The sequence below is a fragment of the Pipistrellus kuhlii genome, unplaced genomic scaffold (assembly GCF_014108245.1).
Source record: "Pipistrellus kuhlii isolate mPipKuh1 unplaced genomic scaffold, mPipKuh1.p scaffold_m20_p_6, whole genome shotgun sequence".
Taxonomy (NCBI): Eukaryota; Metazoa; Chordata; class Mammalia; order Chiroptera; family Vespertilionidae; genus Pipistrellus; species Pipistrellus kuhlii.
This window is the reverse complement of record NW_023425562.1, coordinates 63949856-63964895: the sequence shown is the minus strand read 5'-3', so window position 1 is coordinate 63964895 and position 15040 is coordinate 63949856.

Here is a 15040-nt window from a genome sequence, read left to right as displayed (position 1 = left end):
AGTTTATATATAACATGGATGATTCCAGGTGAGGATTTAATTTAGTGCATTGTGAGCACTATTGAGTAGTGTTACTTCTGTGTATGTTCTGGATTTTTTTATTTTTTATTTGTTTGACAACTCTCCTAATAGAGAAATCTCTTTAACAACAGGGCCATAAACCTTTCTATGATGTGTACATTTATTTGATATTTTTAACTCTTGGTGTCCAGTACCCTATTGCAAGTATAAATGCTAACTTACACTGATGACAGGTATTTCCCATCGTGTTTGCTACTTCTGCGATTATTGGTTATCTGGAACTAATATATTAGGTAGATGTAATATTGCACAGTAACAATCAGCTCAAAGATCTTAGTGGCTTTGAAATAACAACCTTTATTCCATCAAGCCTGTGGGTCTGCTGTACAGCTTTGCTTCTGGGCCAGAGTTGGCTGATCTTGCCAAGCTCTCTCAAGCATCCACATGTAGCTGGTGGGGTGCCTGGAGGTGTGTTGGTCTAGGCTGGTGTACAAAGTAAGAGCAGAGCCGACTTTTTGGACACCTTTTGAAAATCCAGTATTGAGTCACTGTCAGCCATGGCACTTATGTCAAGTGTGGTATGCCCAAGATAGGTAATGGATGAACCCTGACTGCCCAAAACCACAAGGCTGGACACTCAGATAAGGACTTCATCCATAGCACCCATTGTAGGATATGAGAAATCAGAGCTCCAACCATTGGATGCTCAAGCTTAGCTGTACCACAGGTCACTCTCAGAGCCCAACAGGACTTCAGTTCCACAGGACGTGTCCCACCCCTATAGCCACCTGGCTTGAGACTGACACCCACTTCTCCACCCAGGAATTAGTGCCCATTGCTCGCTCTACTTGCTCTATCACATAAGCTGTCCCTCTCCGTGTGTAACTTGCATTGAACTCTATTGGTTTATTGGGGAGGTCTCTCCTAATAAACCTGGCATTGTGGAAAGACACTAACATGTGTGAGTGACTGCCTTCAGGAATGTTCCCTTGCTCCCAACTGATGGTCTCACCTGGAACAACTCAGCTCTGTTCCTTGTGATTTCCTAACCTCTAGCAAGCTAGCCTAGGTTTGCTCTCAAGAGCAGTGGTGGCCTTTCAGAGATTATATAAAAATATGAAAGCACATTTTCAAGATTCTGAGTGTATGAAGTTGACACAGTTTCATTGGCCAAAGCAAGCCACATGGGCAAGCCTGGAGTCAGTGCAGGAGGCATTACCAAAGGGCATGGATACAGGCATGAGTGCATTTAATCTGCCATGCACCGTGTTTTATTTGTTCCATTCTGTTTGTTTTCCAGTTGTTCCTACTCTGCCACATTTTTTTAATCTCTCTTGGCTATTACAGTACTCCCCGTGGACCTAACCCGGCAGTCAGACATCCTCCGAGGAGTCCTTAGTGCTGGCTCAGAGGTGGAAGAGGCTCCCACTGGGCTCGCCAGCCATGGGCATGGCTTCTGGCTGAGCAGCACTCCCCCTCTGGGAGCACACTGACCACCAGGGGGCAGCTCCTGGATTGAGAATCTGCCCCCTGGTGGTCAGTGTGTGTCATAGCGACCATTCATTCTGCTGTTTGGTTGATTTGCATATTAGGGTTTTACTATACAGGATTGAATATTCCTCCCTGTTGTAAATGGGATCTCTAAGTTTTATTAGAATCCTGTTTTTTAGAATTTTTCTTTGTGGTCTAGACATTTTATGTTTTTAAACTTCTTTTTAAACTTGAATAGATGGGTACATAATAAAAATAAAAGACTATGCATTGTCTTGAGTTCCAAACAGGCTTTAAATGCTATATATTCTGTCAATATTCTAAATTTGATTTTTTTTAAATCAAATAAATAAGTGTTTATATGTATGCAATGTTGGTAAACACTTCCTGCTTGTCCATTGTCCATTGAACATTTGTAGTTCACAAGTCTGTTTTTCACTGCATTCGTTCACAATTGATGGCTCATTTCATCATGTTAAACCATTCCCAGTTGAATTTTGAGGAAAACATACAAAATGTTATATATGGAGAGATTCTTAAACCCAGACATTAAAGTAAAAGGCATTGTATTTTATCAATTGAGAATATAACTAATCTATGTGTTCAGAAATAAAACAAGTACATTTTCTTCTCTGAGGTTACTTATTTGGCCTCTTGAGGTTCAGAGTCCTATAGAAACCTTCCCTCCCCCCCTCTTTTTCCCTTTAAACAAGCATTGTAAATTGTTTGTTACTAGATTATAACCTTACAAGAGTAAATTACAGTTCATAGAGCTTTGAATTACCATGCAGCACTTTGTGCCTACATGAGTAAATGACAAAAAATAGACTGAGAAACACTACCTGCTTATATTACGCTTTTTGCCCTTTTTAAAAGGGTTGTTACTGTGTAATTCTCCAGAAAGCTGGAGAAGGTATTTTTTTTCTGAGTAAAGGCTCGTGGGTTCTAATTCTCCCAAGATTAGTTTTGTGGGTTTGCAATGTTCTGGAATTTAAAGTGGCAGCATCAAGCCTTATCCCACCAGACTCTCTTGCTTTTCTTCAGAAGTAAACATGCAAACAGAATCCAAGTGAGAGTAGTTTAGTTGGAAATGACCCGAGGAAACACTGGTGGGGAAGCAGGGAAGTTAAACCATGAAGGGGAGGCAGCCAAGTTACTAGAGGGCATTCAGCCCTGCAGGGGAGCTCTGGGAGCCAGTGCAGAAGGCACAGCTCACTCAGCTCAGGGATATCCCAATGGAGGGTCCAGGGAGCTGGGATCATTACCCACTCATACCCATTCATCAAGAGACTACAGCACTGGGATCATTATCCACCAATTCCTGTCTAGTCTATCGAAGACTGAGGGCCGCTCCCAGGAAACTAATTTCTCTAGTCTTTCTTTTAGTCCTTGCTCGTGAGCTGAATGTGGTTCTGAGACCATTAAGAAAGTCAAAGAATCTCACTTGCTGGCAATAGGGAATCAGGCATCTGGCACCAGTAAGTACAAGGGAATGTGAACGGGGCAGGCAGCACCAGGTACACAGGAGCAAAAAGTAACATCAAGAAGTCCCTTCTCAAGCAGACCTGAATATTATATTCATTCCCCTTAATGATGGCCACTTTTTTTTTTTTTTTACCGAACATGTTACAAGTCAGATAAGTGATTACACTAGGACCACGGAAAATTCAATGGAAATCTATGTACCCTTACATGGTGCATTAACTCACAGCATTTATCTGTTTGGGCAGGTAGTCAGAACTTCACAGGATATTAAAGAAAAAAATAATTTCCCAAAATAAAATGTCTAAAGAGAGTGATAAACTTATTTGCTGTCCCTTTCAAATATAATTGATATGCTAATCAGAGCCCATAATAACTTTTCATTTCTTTTCCCTAGTAATATAAATTAAAAAGGAAATGAAAGATTCATTTATTTTCTTGACCAAAAGGCAGGCAGGCAATATAAGTGGATAAAGAAGGTGAGGTAGAGACTATGAAGTTTGCCCCTTTATAAGGAAGCAGCTACTTTCTAGTCCCATGTAGAAATGAAAGGTTGCCATGTAGAAATGAAAGGTAAAGTGTTATCACTAGAGAACATGAGACCTTACTCTGGTAGGTAGTTCAGTTGGTTGGGGTGTCATCCAGATATGCTAAGGTTACAGACAATGAATCTCTCTCTCTCCTTGCCGCCTCTATGAATTTCCCTCTTTCTCTCTCTGAAATGAATAAATTAAAAAAGCAAGCAAACAAAAAAGCAAAACTCATCCATTAATTAGTATCTGTTTCTGAAATCAATAAATTAAAAGGCACACAAAAAACAAAACTCATCCATTAATTAGTATCTGTTAATATTATCAATAGAAGCATCCTTAGTACACAGGAATGTTCATATGAACCACTAGATGAACATCCAAGTATCTGTGGTGAACAAGCCAGTGAAAAGAACAAAAACAGAATCTCAAACTTGTATTCTGTTTCTATGTAACCTACATTTTCTAGTTTGTGAGGATGGAAGTAACATTGATTACTAAGAAACAATATTACAGGTTTTTGAAAACTACAAAAAAAATCTCTTTTGAATCTGAACTTTCTGACCTAAAATTTTATTCTTTTTAATGTGAAATAGAAATTTGCCATGGTCTCTTATTTTCTTCCATTACCAATTCAATTCAGTTACACTATTTAACACAAACATACAAATGAATATTTTATTTATTGGATTAGCAAAGTTCAGAAAGATTAAAAATACCCACTTTTGATGTGGATCTGAATACTGGGTTCTCTTTCACTTGCCGAGGAAGTGTAAATTGATGTAACTTTCAGAAACTCGGTTCAGTAATATGTTATCCAATTAAAATATACACACAGGTACTCTTTTAATTAGCAATTCTACTTATAAGAAATGCATTGTAGCATTGTTCATACCATAAAGAAAAAGCAACAACTTAAATTTGTTTTGTTTTTTTAAATATGAATCATTGTATAAATGTTGACACAATCAGTCAGTGGAATATTTTGCATCCATTAGAAGCAAAGTGGTGTGTGTTTATGTTGTTGACATGGGAATAACACATAATATGTGAAAGTAGGCCTCAAAACAACACTTCTATTATGGTACCATTTTTATTCAAGTGCAAGTGATGATAAGAGAAAGAATGAATGGAAGAGAAATACATTCAGCCCTTCCTTTCCATGCTGGTGTGGAACTATAAAACTGACTGTGCAAGTTGTTTCTTCCTATTGTGATAGGTGATACAGAAATGAGAAAGCATGGTAAAATTAATGAAAATATTAGAAGCATTGGAAATTAAGGTGTTTTGTTTCTCAATAAAAAGTATCAATAGTAGTTTGAATAATGCTTGCCTTCTTCTTGTCATATAATCCTATATAATAAAGAGGTAACATGCAAATTGACCCTCATACCCTCACAAGATAGCTGCTTATGACCAGGCTGGCAAGGGGGTTAGTGAGGGACAACCAAATGACTGAAGAAGCAGGCTGCATGGGGCGACCAGGCCATCAAGGGACTGAGGGGTGACCAGGCCAGCAGGGAGGGCAGTTGGGGGAGATTAGGCTGGCAGCGGGTATGGGGCAGTGAAAAGTGACTAGGCCAGCAGGGGGGGCAGTTGGGGGCAACCAGGCCAGCAGGGAGGGAGCAGTTGGGGGTGACCTGGCTAGCAGCAGGGGGAAGTTAGGGGCAATCAGACCAGCATGCAGAGGTAAGGAGGAATGATCAGGCTGGTGGGGGAGGGGCACTTAGAGGTGACCAGGCAGGCAGGCAGGTGAGCGATTAGGAGCCAGCAATCAAGGATTGTGAGAGGGATGTCCAACTTCTGGTTTAGGCCCTAATCGGCAGTCTGACATCCCCCTGGGGGGGGGGTCCCAGATTGAAGAGGGTACAGGCTGGACTGAGGGGAGTCCCCTCCCCATGCATAATTTTATGCACCAGGCCTCTAGTATATGATATGAAGGAAGCATCTTTTCTATGCCTTGGCAAATTATCATCCTCCTTGTTAAGTTTGGGTCATCTTCTAACATTTTATTCTTTGCACTGTCATTAAAAATCAGATATCTCTGAGAGTTTCTTTCACAGAAAGGTTTTTGCTGGGACATCATCCTTTCATCACAGCTGCATTCCTCATGTATGTGTGTGTTTGCCTTCCCTAAGTTCCTCTCCATTGGCAGCACTGTCAACACTGTAAATACCAGCTCTTTCTTCTATAACCCCACTTACATTCTGTTTGAATTTCATTTCTAACAGTATCACTTCTTTTTATGCTGAACTTTCATTTGGTTAGCCAATTTCATCTTTCAATTACTCATTTTGCTAAATTGTCACAAGGGTTTATCACTGGGAAACACAGCCACATGCTTTTCTGTGTGTGAACAGAATAAATGTGCAGTGTCCAATCACTGACAGTCTTGGAAAGAGGTAATTTCATTGGTCACTGATTATGATGCACTGCTGTTATTTGCAAAGTGATTGGTGTGCCAAATATCTAGAAGCAAATTTGGTACTTTAGGCAGTTACTTACAGTTAATATACAATAACATAGAAACCAAAATTTGAACCATGGTAACTGAGTTTTGCATATTAGCACCGTGCAGATCAAGAACTGCAAACAGAAAAAGGCTTGAATAGCATACATCAAAATATGGAGCTTGGCCGAAGGCAGTTTGGCTCAGTGGTAGAGCATTGGTCTGCGGACTGAAAGGTTCCAGGTTTGATTCCAGTCAAGGGCATGTACATTGATTGTAGGCACATCCCCCGTGGAGGGTGTGCAGGAGGCAGCTGGTCGATGTTTCTCTCTTATCGATGTTTCTAGCTCTCTATCTCTCTCCCTTCCTCTCTGTAAAAAAAAAAAAAAAAAAAAAATGTTGTTCAAGGGTTAGCTGTATATTGTATATGTAATACGAAAATAAACAAGAAAAAATTTAGAACTTAATTTTTACTCATATAAATTCAATCAGGTTTTGATGTGAATAAGTCAATTTGTTTCAGATAACTTAAGGATATTTTAGTTTCTCTTCTTGCTGAATCTCTCCCCTCCTGAAGAAGAATATTAAAGTTGCAGACCTAACTTTAAAAGGCCTGTTTACAAGGGAGCTTGGTTTTTGGAAGGTTACTACCACCATTAATTATAAGAGTGTCTCACTGCATAAACAATGTTTTAAACCAAATACCTGCAGGAGTCTAGAATTTTGGTGCATGCTAGGTGGAGTCTGCTACATGATCAGAGTCTAATAAAAGCTGTGGTTGTGAGTCTCTAATGTGCTTCTCTAGTTGGCACAGTTTCACACATGTTGTCACAACTCCCTTGATGGGGGTACTAAACATGGTTCTCTGTGACTCTTCTTGGAGAGGACTCTTGGAAGCTTGTGCCTAATTTCACCCAGACTTCACAACTTTTCCCTTTGTTGATTTTTTGTAACCTTTCACTGCCATGAGTCATAGATGAGAGTACAGCTGTGCTGAATTCTATGAATGTTCTCAGGAAATGGTTGAGACAGTGGGTGGTCTTGCAGACTCTTTATCATGCTCCTCACTTTCCATTCTCATTTGAACCACCTCCATAATAAAGTTTGTTATTCCATTGACTCCATGGAAGCCACTCTTGTCAGAGGCCTCCATGACTTCCAAACTGCACCATCCAAAGGTCATTCCTGCCTCTCAGCAGCTTTTGAATCAAGACATCATATTCCTCCTTTTGAATTACTTTCTTTTCTTGCTCTCTAGGACAGCATGTGGTTCTGCTTTTTCTCCTACTTTACTGGCCTGTCCTTTTCATTCTTCTTTGCAGGATATTGTTCTGTTTCCTAAATTTTACATTACAGGTGACTTTTGTAATATCAATATGTTGGTCATTGAGTGAGCGTCTAATTCTGATGGTTCAAGAGATAAAAGAGAAATTGGAGGCAATAAAAAAGGAAGAGTAGAGAGTTTTTTAATATATATTTTTGCTACAAAGGTGAACAAAATTGAGGTGCTATATGGAGAGAGAAATGGGACCAAGGAAAGTTTTTAAGGTGGGAAAAATTTCATATTTAAATGCTGAAGAGAGTGATTCATTAAAAGGAGGGGATAGACAGGATACAGGAGAGAGTGAAAATTATGAGCTCCCAGTGAACAAGTAGAGGGTCTACCATAAATAAAAGTAGGAGAAATGCCATCATAATTAACAGAAAGGAAAGCAGGATACATGGACCCCTTTGCTTCTAGATTTGTTGATATGGTAGTAATGTGAAGAGTGGTTCAGGGTGCTTTGATTTTGTCACTGAAAGAATTGACTTATGGACTGTAGATTTGTGGAGATGAGGAAAATAGAACAAACTATAGAACTTGGTGACAGGAAACATGGGGAGTATGGTTTTTACTGACCTTTACATGCTCCTGATGGAGGTACTTCCCAAACTTGATGTCAATGGTACCTTCTTTGTTACCAAGAAGTCTGTTAACACTAGTTTATCAGTCCCACTTATATCAGTTCAATTTTCCCTAATTTCTGGTGTGTAATCTGCAATATGCAGTATGCAATATTTTGTAGGCAAATTTTAATATGCTCTGAGAAGGGTTAGGCTATTCTACTTAGATTATATATTATCTCATTTAGAATTGAAGTAGCTGAGACAGTATTCTCAAAGATTTTAGAGTTTGAGGAGATTTGGAGATATCCAGATGGGCATGCAAGGAAGGAGGAAGTTGCTGGAATATTCAGGTCTGGGAGTCAGAGAGATGACCTGAGCTGATACTAAAACTCTCTTTGAGTCACTTAATTGTAGGTAGTTACTGAAACTGTGACTGTAAGGCTTGAGTAAGACTACAGTGGACTATCTTGAGCATTGGGATAACCAGTCACATGCACTGACTGAGGAGAAAGGAATGAACCTGTAATAAAGTCAAAAAAGGAGAATCTGAAGAGGTAAGTGGAAACCCAGAAAAGCAGGATACGTGGACCCTCCCCCGCAGGGCAGATAGTATTTTAAGAAGGAGGAAATAGTCAAGAGATTGTGGAATAGGTTGAGGATTATGTTTGATGAAGTGTTAAAAAAAAAGTTATTGGATTTGTGCTCAAGTATGCCATTTCGGTTTTTTTGTGTTTTTTCAAAATATATTTTTATTGGTTTCAGAGCAGAAGGGAGAAGGAGAGATAGGAACATCAATAATGAAAGACAGCATCATTGATCAGCTGCCTCCTGGACACCCCTACTGGGGATTGAGCCCACAACCGAGGCATGTGCCCTTGACTGGACTTGAAACTGGGACCCTTCAGTCCATAGACCGATGCTTTATCCACTGAGCCAAACTGGGTAGGGCAAGTAGGCTATTCCTGACACAAGAACAATATGAGCAAAGTCATGGTGAAGAAAGCCAAACTGTGATCTTCAAAATGAGATGCTAGCTAGGACCACTCGGGTTGATGAAGGTTCTCCTGAGCATATCGAGGCAAATGTAAGCAATTCTGTAAGAATTCTTTGAAGCAGAAAAGAGGGGGAAAGATGGAAGCAGGAAAGGAAATATCGGTTTTGGGAGAGTTATGTTTGAATGGAACAGATGAGAACTGTTCAAAGCTATTTGGGAGAATATGGCTTGTAATATGAATAAGAAAGAGAAAAAGAATAAAATGAGTAATGATTTTTTTTTTTTTTAAAAGGTAAATGAAAAACTGGTGGGGGATAGGAATTTAAGCAATGGTTGAAGTCTTGGTCTTAGTTGGGAAGAGGGACACTGCTGGCAATGAATCGGAAGAGGGAGATAGAGAATGAGTGTAGATGGGTGTAGAATTGTATAGTAGCATCAATTATCTGCAGGGGACACATTCTAAGACCCACAATGGATATCTTAAACAGAGAGTAATACTGAGTCTACACATACTGGATTTTTTTTCTATACATACATACCTATGATGAAGTATAATTTATAAATTAAGTACAGTAGGAAAGTAACAACAACTAATAATAAAATGGAAGAGTTGTAACAATATTATGTAATAAAATGTATTTTTAAGTAAAATAAGGTCACTTGAACACAAGCACTACAATACTGAGACGGTCTATCTGATAACTGAGTTGACTTCTAAGTAACTAAGGGGCATGTCATGCATAGTTTTAAAGTGGGAAAGCATGAGATTTCATCACAGAACTCAGAATGATAGTTTAAAACTTAAGAATCATTTAGTTCTGGGATTTCCCAAGTAATGTTTTCAGACTGTGGTTGACTGCTGGTAACAGAAACCTGGAAGATGGGGATAAAGGGAGACGACTGTGTATCTTCATACATTTGCTCCTCAAATGTATTTCGAGCCATGGTTTTGATCAGAGATTCTTTCCTCAGCCATGTTCAGTCTACTAATGATTACATCAAAGGCATTCATTCTTCATTTCTGTTAGAGCATTTTGATTTCTATCATCGCTTTCTTATTCTTTCTTAGAATGTTCATTTCTCTACAGTATTACCCATCTTTCTTCTCACACTGACCACTTTTTGCATCAGAGGCCTTAATATATTAGAGTTATTTTAAAATTGCTATTCTGGTAATTCCAATACTCCTGGCATATCTGACTCTGGTTCTGATGATTGCTCTGTCTCTTCAGACTTGGGGGGCTTTTTGTATTGTTGTTTTTTTTTGTCCTTTAACATGCCTTGTCATTTTTGTTCAACAGCAGTAATAGTCCTTTGTAATGTGGAAGTGAGGAGGGAAAATGTCCTATGGATCTATGATAGGTCTCAGTCTTTTAATGAGCCTGTTCTCCTGGGCTGTGATCTTCCCCAAGTGCTTCTCAGCTTCTCGCTTGTTCCCTCATTTAGATGGGACAGGATGACTAGAGAGGCGAGGAGTTGGGCATTGCTTTTCTCCAGTTCAGTTAAGCGCAGATGAAATCCTAGTGGGTTAGATAACTTCTCCTTAGGGTACGCTTATTAAACACAGAATGCTCTGGTCTATTTAAAAATGGCTACTGGTTTTTCCTCTATTGGAAGTAAAAGGAAATTTATCTCTCATCTTTACTGTGAGAATGAGTAGAGTTCAGGAGGTAAAACTCACAGAAGTATGGTGTCCTCCTCACCCTCACCCCCACCAAGACTATGCCTCTCTGGAATTTTTAATTCTTAGTCTTCTCTACACTTAGCCTCCAACAATTCATCAATTTCAATTGAGGTTTCCTACCACTGTACTGGTTCCCGCAAAAGTTTCTGCTCCTGTAAGTTGTCTCTCTCTCTACCTGTCTGTCTTTCCAATAGTTAAGGCAGCAGTTTGTCCTATGACCTCAATTCTTTGCTGAATTATAAACAATTATTGATTTTCAGTTTATTCAATTTTTACTTATTGGTAAAACAGATTAATGTTTTCCAAGCTCCTTACAAACCAGATTCTTTAATCTGTCAATATAATGAATAGTATGAATATAAGTCAATGTAGTTAAATTATATAATATATATAAAATTTTATATATATATATATATATATATATATATATATATATATATGAACCTCACATTTCTAGAATAAATCCAACTTGGTCATTATATGTTATCTTTTCTACACTCTGCTCAATTCAGTTTGCTGAAGTTTCATTTCAGATTTTTATACATATGTTCATGAGTGAGAATATCCTATCAATTTTCATTCCCTGAGCATCTTGTCTGATTTTGTGACATGAGTTATGCTCACCTCATAAACTCTCAAAAATATTCTTTCTTTTGCTGTTTTTGTAGAAGAGTATGAGTAATGTTTAAATTACCATTTTTCCAAATGTTTGTTAGAACTTGCCCACATATTTGTCAGGATCTGGAATTTTCTTTGCGGAGAAGCTTTTAAGCGCAGATTCCTTATCTTTATGATTGCAGGGTCAGTGTTGGTTGATGCCTCATATTTTGAGGAATTTATTGCCTTATTTTCCTTTTGTGCAGAAAAATCCTCTTACATTCTTTTTAAATAACTGTAATAGGCAGAGTTATTCTCTTTCTTCATCTTTAAGCTTATTTAGAACTTTTTTCCCCCCGTCATTATTTGAAGACTGGAGTAAAGGTAAATTTCTTCAGACACTATCTCTTTCTGCCTATTCTAAGTGCTGGAAACTATGAAATAGGGACCAGTTCTGTGGTAGGAACTGGCTAATTGTTACCAAAGCATAATATTCATCATCCTGGGTACTTGGGTAGATTCTATTGCCCAGCTGTCCTTAGAGTTGGGTGTGGCCTTGAGCCTCAGTTCTTGCCCATGGAATATGAGTCGAATCAGGTACCCTGGCCCATAAAAACCTTGCCACTGAATGAACACCCAATTGTTGTGTTACAAACAATCCCTGAGATCTAGTGCCTTAAAACATCAACTATTTTATTATTCTTCATGAAACTCTTAGTTGACTGGGCAGTATTTTTTTTTAAATATATTGATTTTGTACAGAGAGAAAGAGAGAGAGATAGAGAGTTAGAAACATCGATGAGAGAGAGTCAGAAACATCGATGAGAGAGAGTCATCGATCAGTTGCCTCTTGCACACCCCCTACTGGGGATATGCCCGCAACCAAGGTACATGCCCTTGACCGGAATCGAACCCGGGTTCCTTCAGTCCCCAAGCCGATGCTCTATCCATTGAGCTAAACCGGTCCCGGCATGTATTTTGCCAGTCTTGCCAGTGCTCTGTTACATGACTGAGTACATTCAGCTTGTAAGCTGGACTGAGCTGGAAAGCCCAAGATGGTGTCTCTCAGGCATCAGGAGCCTTGTTACTCACTGTGAGCTGGAAGCCGTTATTCTCTCCAGACCATTACTTGACCAGTTTTAAGATCTTTGTCAGAATGGCTTGCACTGACCTGCACGTAGAGCTTTTCAACCCTCTCCCCTAGGTTTCTTTGTTTTGTTTTCTATCTCCCTTCTTATAAAAATCTCTTCTGGCACTGAGATGAAAAAAATGATGGGAGGACAAGAGTCCCTATCTTCTCAAGTGACTGGCACTTGAATAAACCTCTTCCTTTTCATTAGCACCTGTCTCATGAGTTTGGCTTTCATGATGTCAGGAAGTCAAACCTTGGTTTGGTTACACAACAGTCTGGAAGTAGATTTCACCTTTTCATAGAAGGAACTTCAAAGTCAGTGCAAAGGGGCATGGACATAGAGACACATAATTCAATGGGGGCCATTTTTAATATTCTATCACATCAGCCCTGAACATACTCACACAAAATCCTCTTTCTATTCCACTGATAGGTAGGTTCAGATGTTCCAGGAGGCCTTCTGAGCCATGTAATGAAGTTCCTATTAGAGAGCTCTTCACCTTTAGGCTCTGCCCTCTGGCAATTGGAGGAAGTGAAAGCAAGCAATAAATGTGAGCCCTTATCGGTTTGACTCAGTGGATAGAACGTAGGCCTGCAGACTGAAAGGTCCCAGGTTTGATTCTGGTCAAGGGTATGTACCTTGGACTTGGGCACATCGCCAGTAGGGGGTGTGCAGGAGGCAGCTGATCGATGTTTTTCTCTCATCTATGTTTCTGACTCTCTATCTCTCTCTGTAAAAATCAATAAAATGTAAATGTTTTTAAAAGACATAAATGTGGTTGTGTTAAGCAACTGATATTTCAAGGTTTACTTATAAAAGCAGCTAATATTACCCTAAAAATACAACTTTAAGCTAAATTCTTAGCTTGAGACTGTTCAATATGAATTGGATTGTGAAACTATAGCAGGAACATCTTGTGACTATAGCCTCTTAGGAGATTTTTTTTTTCTTTTTCTCCCAATACCAAGGTCTGAGATGGTCACTTTTCTTACTGATTCATGTCATGTGAAACATTGGAGGATTTAGAAAGGTTAGACAGTAAGAACTTTTTTCCCCATGTATCTTTATCTTGTATGTGGTCCTTTGCAGACCTTCCTTTATATGGGTGAGCTCTGGCATTGTCTCCTAAAGCCAGGCAACCCTGTCCCTAAAGTGAGCTGTGAAAGCCACCACCAACTCTCAAGTTCCCTTGGACTTGAAAACACCCTTAACCTGAGCCTGTCTGGATTCCTGCTCTCAATTAGTGTTTAGTCTCTGAGAATGCCACACTTTCTCACCCACTCATTTTCACACATACAAATATGTTATTTATATTTTAGCTAGCATTTTAAATTATTTTTGTTAAGGTCAGTCTGGTTTTATAAATTTCAATACTGCCAGAAAAAGAATTAAGCATTTGTTTTTAAAAGGCATTTAAATTTATGATAAATGTATATTCTCCCATTACTTCTACTGAACTCATCTCATTCTGCTTTTATGAATTTCCTATTCACAGTCCCTGCTCTTTTTTTTTTTTTTTTTTTTTCTAACTGGGCAGCAGTACCAAGTGTATTCTGTGAAAAGTCCTAATGATATTTCCACTCACTCTGTTCTCTGGTGGCTAGTTTCCATCTCAGAACTACTAGTTAGATCAAAATTGACACCACTCCCACCCTTCCCTGCACACAGGAACTTACTGAACAGGACCATTCTTGCCTTCAGGTTCTGTTTTTCAAATTAAGTAAGATCAGTTTCATCCCAATGAACTCTCTGCTATTTTTTTTTTGGTAGTTGACTATGAATTTTAGATTTTTCTGTGTTTCCTTCAATTTAGCATTCTCAGGTTTAAATATATGACTCAATCTGTGATCTCCCAGAAGCAGACCCTGAGACAATGATTCAAAGGTATGTATTTATTTGGGAGCTGATTCCAGAAATCTAGGTCATTCATCAAACCAAAAGCTGTACTGTGGAAAGAATATTAATGTGACTGTCCAGGAGGCAGACAACATAGTAAATAAGATTTGGGATCTACATTATAATAATATATATGCCAAGGACAAAGAGGACTAAATGTATAGCATCCTGATTTGTAATCAGCAAAGTAACAAAAATGGTAATGATGATAATTAATACTGTTCAAGCATTTGCCATGATTTTTCATTTAATTTAATCCTTTTAATATTTCTTTTATTCCTATTTTACAGAATGACAAATTAAGACCTATATAGATTACATAGCTACCTAGTGTGGCACAACTAGTAAGTAGTGGAACAAAATTGATCCGAGGTGCTCTGAAGTGGATCATACTCCTAAATGCTATACTAGATATTGCTTCTCAAGTTTATTCTAGAAATTTATGTCCATTGTGGAAAATCTGGAAAAGTAGAAATAATTTGTTTAAGCCAAACTGTGGTCCCAATGGAACTTTCAAAATTTGTCTGGTAGGAACTAACTGCCTTCCTTCCTTCCTTCCTTCCTTCCTTCCTTCCTTCCTTCCTTCCTTCCTTCCTTCCTTCTCTCTCTCTCTCTCTCTTTTTTTTTAAAATCCTCACCCAAAGATATTTTTCCATTGATTTTTAAGGAGAGTGGAAGAGAGAGGGAAAGACAGAGAGAAACATCAATGTGAGAGAAACACATCAATGGGTTGCCTCCTGCACAAGCCCTGACCAGGGCCAAGGCTGGGAAGGAGCCTGAAACCAAGATACATGCCCTTGACCAGAATTGAACCTGGGACCTTTTGTTCCACAGGCCAACACTCTATCCACTGAGCCAATCAGCTAGGGTTGTCTG